The 7,995-nt window shown below is 37.5% G+C and overlaps 1 non-coding gene across 1 annotated transcript; it reads right to left on the reverse strand.

Moving 5' to 3' along the window:
- Nucleotides 1-6,380: 6,380 nt before the first annotated feature.
- LOC126955844 (U1 spliceosomal RNA) lies at nt 6,381-6,544 on the reverse strand. The gene has a single exon (XR_007726131.1). It is a non-coding gene; the product is annotated as a U1 spliceosomal RNA (small nuclear RNA).
- Nucleotides 6,545-7,995: the final 1,451 nt, after the last annotated feature.

Consider the following 7,995-nt stretch of genomic DNA (forward strand, 5'->3'; position numbering starts at 1 on the left):
GTCTAATGTTGACAGTGGGGTGTTAAAGTCCCCATTATTATTGTGTGGGAGTCTAAGTCTCTTTGTAGGTATCTAAGGACTTGCTTTAAGAATCTGGGTGCTCCTGTATTGGGTGCATATATATTTAGGATAGTTAGCTCTTCTTGTTGAATTGATCCCTTTACCATTATGTAATGGCCTTCTTTCTCTCTTTTGACTCTGCAAGCGAGATGAGTTTCCTGAATACAGTACACTAATGGGTCTTGACTCTTTATCCAATTTGCCAGTCTCTGTCTTTTAATTGGACCATTTAGCCCATTTAAATTTAAGGTTAATATTGTTATGTGTGAATTTGATCCCGACATTATGATGTTAGCTGGTTATTTTGCTCATTAGTTGATGCAGTGTCTTCCTAGCATTGATGGTCTTTACAATTTGGCATGTTTTTGCAGTGACTGGTACCAGTTGTTCCTTTCCATGTTTAGTGCTTCCTTCAGGAGCTCTTGTAGGGCAGGCCTGGTGGTGACAAAATCTCTCAGCATTTGCTTGTCTGTAAAGGATTTTATTTCTCCTTCACTTATGAAACTTAGTTTGGCTGGATATGAAATTCTGGGTTGAAAATTCTTTTCTTTAAGAATGTTGAATATTGGCCCCCACTCTCTTCTGGCTTGGAGAGTTTCTGCCAAGAGGTCCGCTCTTAGTCTGATGGGCTTCCCTTTGTGGGTAACCCAACCTTTCTCTCTGGCTGCCCTTAACATATTTTCCTTCATTTCAACTTTGGTGAATCTGACAATTATGTGTCTTGGAGTTGCTCTTCTCAAGGAGTATCTTTGTGGCATTCTCTGTATTTCCTAAATTTGAATGTTGGCCTGCCTTGCTAGGTTGGGGAAGTTCTCCTGGATAATATCCTGCAGAGTGTTTTCCAACTTGGTTCCATTCTCCGCATCACTTTCAGGTACACCAATCAGATGTAGATTTGGTCTTTTCGCAGAGTCCCATATTTCTTGGAGGCTTTGTTCATTTCTTTTTCGTCTTTTTTCTCTAAACTTCTCTTCTCTCTTCATTTCATTCATTTGATCTTCCATCTCTGATACCCTTTCTTCCAGTTGATTGAATTGGCTACTGAAGCTTATGCATTCGTCACATAGTTCTCGTGCCATGGTTTTCATCGCCATCAGGTCCTTTAAAGACTTCTCTGCATTGGTTATTCTAGTTAGTCATTCGTCTAATCTTTCTTCAAGGCTTTTAACTTCTTTGCCATGGAGTTCAGGCTTCCTCCTTTAGCTTGGAGAAGTTTGATTGTCTGAAGCCTTCTTCTCTCAACTCATCAAAGTCATTCTCTGTCCAGCTTGGTTCTGGTGCTGGTGACGAGCTGCATTCCTTTGGAGGAGGAGAGGTGCTCTGATTTTTAGAATTTTCAGCTTTTCTGCTCTGTTTTCTCCCCATCTTTGTGGTTTTATCTACCTTCGGTCTTTGATGATGGTGACGTACAGATGGGGTTTTGGTGTGGATATCCTTTCTGTTTGTTAGTTTTCCTTCTAACGGTCAGGACCTTCAGCTGCAGGTCTGTTGGACTTTGCTGGAGGTCCACTCCAGACCCTGTTTGGCTGGGTATCAGCAGCGGAGGCAGCAGAATAGCGAATATTGCTGAACAGAAAATGTTGCTGCCTGATAGTTACTCTGGAAGTTTCGTCTCAGAGGGGTACCCAGCCACGTGAGGTGTTAATCTGCCCCTACTGAGGGGTGCCTCTCAGTTAGGCTACTTGGGGGTCAGGAACCCACTTGAGGAGGCAGCCTGTCCGTTCTCAGATCTCAAGCTCTGTGCTGGGAGAACTACTACTCTCTTCAAAGCTGTCAGATAGGGACATTTAAATCTGCAGAGGTTTCTGCTGTCTTTTGTTCAGCTATGCTCTGCCCCCAGAGGTGGAGTCTACAGAGACAGGCAGGCCTCCTTGAGCTGCGGTGGGCTTCACCCAGTTCGAGCTTCCTGGCCGCTTTGTTTACCTACTCAAGCCTCAGCAATGGTGGGTGCCCCACCCCCAGCCTCGCTGCCACCTTGCAGTTCGATCTCAGACTGCTGTGCAAGCAATGAGCGAGGCTCCGTGGGCATGGAACCCTCTGAGCCAGGCGCGGGATATAATCTCCTGGTGTACCTTTTGCTAAGACCATTGGAAAAGAGCAGTATTAGGGTGGGAGTGACCTGATTTTTCAGGTGCTGTCTGTCACTGCTTTGCTTGGCTAGGAAAGGGAATTCCCTGACCCCTTGTGCTTCCCAGGTGAGGCAATGCCTCACCCTGCTTCGGCTCATGCTTGGTGTGCTGCACCCACTGTCCTGCACCCACTGTCGGACAAGCCCCAGTGAGATGAACTGGTACCTCATTTGGAAATGCAGAAATCACCCATCTTCTGCATTGCTCATGCTGAGAGCTGTGGACTGGAGCTATTCCTATTCAGCCATCTTGGAACCGCTTGTGGACCTTTTTTTTTTTTTTTTTTTTTTTTTTTTAAGACAGGATCACTCCTTGTCCTGTCACCCAGGCTGGAATGCAGTGACCTGATCATGGCACACTGCAGCCTTAACCTTCCAGTCTCAGCCAATCCTCCCTCCTCAGTCTCCTGAGTAGCTGGGACCACAGGCACACACCACCATGCCGAGCTAATTTTTTAAAACATTTTTTTGTAAAGACCAGATTTCCCTATATTTCCCAGGCAGGTCGCGAACTCCTGAGCTCAGTCCATTCTCCCACCTCAGTCTCCCAGAGTGCAGGGATTACTGGTGTGAGCCACCATGCTTGGCCAAGCAGCATAGTTTTTTAATCTCTCCCCAATACATCCACCAAAAATAAAAACACATGTATATACATAATAACAATATATATATGTATTGTTATTGTGCATATATATGTGTTTTATATACATACACACACACACACCCCCCAGACATTATGACTAGGCTTGCATAACTTAAAACACAGAAAACATCCATGACTGACAAAATCAGGCAAACTTAATTGCCTACAAATCAAAATTAAGATCTGCTGGGCTGAACATTTTCCAGTTCTAAATTCTTGTAGTATAAACATCTGTGTTGAAGAAAGCAGAGGAAAACAATTGGGCCTATGATGGACCTGAGACAAGAAGAATCCTAAATCTCCAAGAGGCAGCCACTAGAATTCTCACAGTGGGACAATTTTGAGAAAAGTAGCAGAAATTGAAAGGGTCTTAGGCACAGTCTAGTTCTTAGGGAAATCTTGCCCGAGTCTATGGACTCTTGAAACAAACTAGCCAAGGGCCCCTTCTGGAACAAAAGCCCGCAGAAACAGGACAGGGATAATAGGGACACAGAAAAAAAAAAAAAAAAAAAAAAAAAAGCCTCAAATAATAGCTGACGGGAGAAAAAGAGCCAGAAGGTTTCTGAGAGTACAGCACCTTATAGTTGAACGAACAATAAACTCTGAAGTTGTGAATCAATAAAAGCTATCCTGGCCAACCCTATCCTTATAGTTACAGAAAATTAACTTTACATAAAAATAAACAACAGAAATTCATTGTAATTGAATTGTGTACAAAGTTATTCTAGGAAAGGAAGGGAAAATAAGGAGTAGAATAATATTCCTAATAAAACTACAGCATGTCAAAAAGAAACATGCCAACAAAAAAGATAAAAATGACATCTAATATTTTAAGATGAGCTAAAATGATAGAAAAAATAGAATTATGAAAAATAACAGAAACCATCATTCTTAGCAAACTATCACAAGAACACAAAACCAAACACCGCATGTTCTCACTCATAGGTGGGAACTGAACAATGAGATCACTTGGACTCGGGAAGGGGAACATCACACACTGGGGCCTATCATGGGGAGGGGGGAGGGGGGAGGGATTGCATTGAGAGTTATACCTGATGTAAATGACGAGTTGATGGGTGCTGACGAGTTGATGGTTGCAGCACACCAACATGGCACAAGTATACATATGTAACAAACCTGCACGTTATGCACATGTACCCTAGAACTCAAAGTATAATAATAAAAAAAAAATAATAATAAAATAAAATAATAAAAATAAATAAAAAAATAAAACAAAATAACCAGTGTTGGCGAGGATGTGGAGAAATTAGAACCCCTGTGTACTGTCGGTATGAATGTAAAATGGTACAGATGTTGTGGAAAAGCAGTACGGTTATTCCTCAAAAAGCTAGAAATAGAATTACTATGTGATCCAGCAATTCTACTTCTGGGTATATACCCCAAAGAATTGAAAGCAGGGTCTTGAAGACGTATTTGTACACCCATGTTCATAGCAGCATTATTCACAATAACTAAAATATATACGCAACTTAAGTGTCCATCAGCAGATGAATGGATAAGCAAAATGTGGTATATCCATGCAATGGAATATTATTCAGCCTTAAAAGGAAATGAATTTCTGCAATATGGCACAACAGGGATGAACTTTGAAGGCATTATTCTTAATGAAACAAGTCAGTCACAATAAGACAAAAACGATATGATTCCACTTCTATGCAATAACTTAGAGCAATCAAAATTATAGAGGCAGACAGTAGAGTAGTGATTGTCAGGAGCTTGGGGAGGTAGCCAGGGGGAGTTATTGTTCATTGGGTGCAGTGTTTCAGTTGTACGAGACAAAAAGAGTTACAGAGAAAGACAATTGTAATGGTTGCACTTTATGAATGTATTTAATACCACTGAACTCTACATTAAAAAATGGTTAAGATGATATATGTTATGTTATTTGTATATTACCACAATAAAAGAAAAAACCAAACAAAAAAAAAAGAAAGAAAAATAACATAAATAAGAATTAGAAACACTTAGAGATGTGATGATAGAACTAAGGAAGGAATTAGAAATAAAATAACAAATAGATTTGGAAACAAGGACTAAAACTTCTAGTGTAGTCTTTTTTACACCACAGAGAGAATACATGCAATAGATAACGCCTTAAGAATTACAAATGAAAAGAGAAAAATTTTTAAATAAAGAGGAAATTATAAAAAGAAATAGAGAATTTTAAAATACTTGAAAGTGACACATAAATAGAAGATATTTATGGAAGAAAAACAAAACAGAAGAAAATAATTAAAATTCATATTTCAAAAATTTTTTTTGAAATATTTTTAAAAAGAGAGAGTATAAAATAGTATAAAAGCATATTATAAACTCAGAAAAATCAACCTACAATCGCTATTGCTGAGAAATAGTATGATCAAATTATCATACTTTATGGAAAGACAGAAAGTCTGCAGTAATGTAGCCAAAAGACAAAATCACTTATAAAGGAAGTAAAATCAGATTGTCATTAGATTTTTGACAGCAAACTTTATCCCAGAAGAAAATAGAGTATGGTAAATATTTTTTTAATTAATATATAGATGAATAAATGAATGAGCAACATAAATAATTCTAGTTTTTCACTTTTTATTCACACTGGATCTCTTTCTTTATCTCTAATGATGTATATTTCACAGTCTTTGGGGTACCTGGATGAATTATAAAATATTCATAAGCATGTATTTTATAATATCTTCTTTATTGTGTTAATGGCATTAGACTATTTGCCAAACCTAAAATTTAGATTAATTTTATCTGTTTCTTTTTTGAGTTCTACCAATTTTTGCTTCAAAAAATTTGGATCTCTGATATTAGGTTCATAGGTTTTTCATTATTTTACTCTATTTGTATCTTTATAAAGGAAATTTTTTATAGATAGCTTATTGTTGGGTTGCTTTTTTATACAATCTCTGCCTTTTGGTTGGAGGTGGTTAGGCCATTTACATTTAATGTAATCATCAACATAACTGAATTTAAATGAACAATTTTGCTATTAGTTTTCTACTTGTTTCTTTGTTTTTGTTCACTTCTTTTTCCTGATTTCTTCTGGATTATTATTTTTTAAGGGTCCATCATATCTTCTTAGTGGGTTTATTTCCTATAACTTTTTATTTTGTTTTTTAAGTAGTTACTTTAGGACTTATAATATATATATCATTAGCAGTTACTCTAGAATTTATAGTATATATCTTTATAGTATATAGTATATATCTATAGTATGTATCTTTAGATACATATCTATATCTTAGATTTATAGTATTTATCTTTAGCTTATCATAGTCTACCTCCTAGAAATATTACACCACTTCAGGTACAGTAAACTTTCTTTCACCACTGCCTCCAACGCTACCACCCATCAACCTTTGTGCTATTGCCATTATGCATTTTATTTCACCAACACCTATGAATTTCATTATATACTATTATGAAACAATCTATTTTAAACAGCCAATTATTTTTTAAAGAGTCTCAAAATAAGAAAAAGTGTATTTCATTTTTACTTTCTTATTTACCATTTCTAGTATTCATTTTTTTTTTGCCCCCCAGGGGAAAGTGCAAACAAAATCCCCTATTACCGCAAATTATGCAGTTGAGTTTCCCACATTTGGCAAAATCACAGGGGTCAGCACATCCAGAGTGCAATGGATAAGACTTGCCCTGGGAAAACTATCTTCGTGATCATGGTATCTCCCCTGCCAGGTAAATATAGTATTCTTCAATTCTTTGTTGATTGAATGTCATCTGGTATGGATTATTTCCGAATCTGCTGTCATTTTTTCTTTATTCTTGTATATATAATGTATTTTTCCCACCACTTTGGATGCTTTTAATGTTTTTTTCTTTATCCTTTTTGTTTTTGTTTTGGTTTTGGTTTTGGTTTTGGTTTTTTCTTCTTTTTGAGACAGGGTCCTGCTATGTTGCCCAGGCTACAGTGAGTGGCTATGCACAGGGGCGATTCCATTACTGACAAGAACAGGAGGTTTGATCTTCTCCATTTTTGACCTGGGCTGATCCACTCCTCCTTAGGCAACCTGGTGGTCCCCTGCTCCTGGGAGGTCACCACACTGATAATGAAGTTAGTGTGAACACTTGATTGGCATAGTACACTACAGTCCAGAACTCCTGGGAACAAGCAATCTTCCCACCTCAAACTCCTGAGTACCTGGGACTATAGGTACAAGCCCTCATGCCTGGCTTGGTTCTTAATAACTTGATTATGATGCATCTTCATATATTTCTGTTTCTTGTGCTTGGAGTTCATGAGTCTCTGAATTTGTGGGTTATATTTCTCAACAAATTTGAAAAAATTTTGGCAATAATTTCTTCAAATATTTTTAAACTTTCTCCTTTTTATGCCTTGTATAGGGATTCTCATTACATGTTTATTAGGCCATTTAAATTGCTCACAGCACACTGATGTACTGCTCAATACTTATTCAGTTTTTTTCTCTGGGCTTTATTTTGTATAGTTTCAATAAGTTCATGTATCATTTTTTCTGTAGTGTCTAATGTGCTATTAATCCCATCCAGTGTATTTTCACTCCAGACATTGTAGTTTTCATATCTAAAACTGTTTCCAAAGTAAAAAGTTTTTTTAAAAAGTTATTGTCAGAGAGGAGCTATGATAGTTTTTGATGTCAATTGATAAGCTTTTTTTCTTTTTTTTTGTTGAGACAGGGTCTCACTCCTTCATTCAGGCTGGAGTGCAGTGGTACAAACATACCTCACTGCAGTCTCGACCTCCTGAGCTCAAGCGATCCTCCCACCTCAGCCTCCCAAGTAGCTGAAACTGTAGGCACATGCCACCATATTGATTAATTTTTTTTTGTAGCGATACAGTCTTACTTTGTTGCCCAGGCTGCAATAGATAATCTTTATCATTCATAAAGATACAGATCCCTGTTCTAGTTATATGTTTATGTATGTAGTTATCAGTGAATGCCATGATTAGTGAGACGGTATACCTGAAATCCACATTTCATAGCATAGCTACTAAAAATTGAAGTCAAGTGACAGATCAAGGTAATATTTGACAGTTAAAAGCCTTTATCAGAAAAAGTGCTCAATGATGTGGCAGTACAGTTTATAAATCTTGACACAGTTCAGATATGAAGACACTGTCCATCAAATTATAAGATCCTTATATCCTGCAACTACA

Source organism: Macaca thibetana, chromosome 5 (genome assembly GCF_024542745.1).
Source record: "Macaca thibetana thibetana isolate TM-01 chromosome 5, ASM2454274v1, whole genome shotgun sequence".
In the NCBI taxonomy this organism is placed as follows: domain Eukaryota; kingdom Metazoa; phylum Chordata; class Mammalia; order Primates; family Cercopithecidae; genus Macaca; species Macaca thibetana.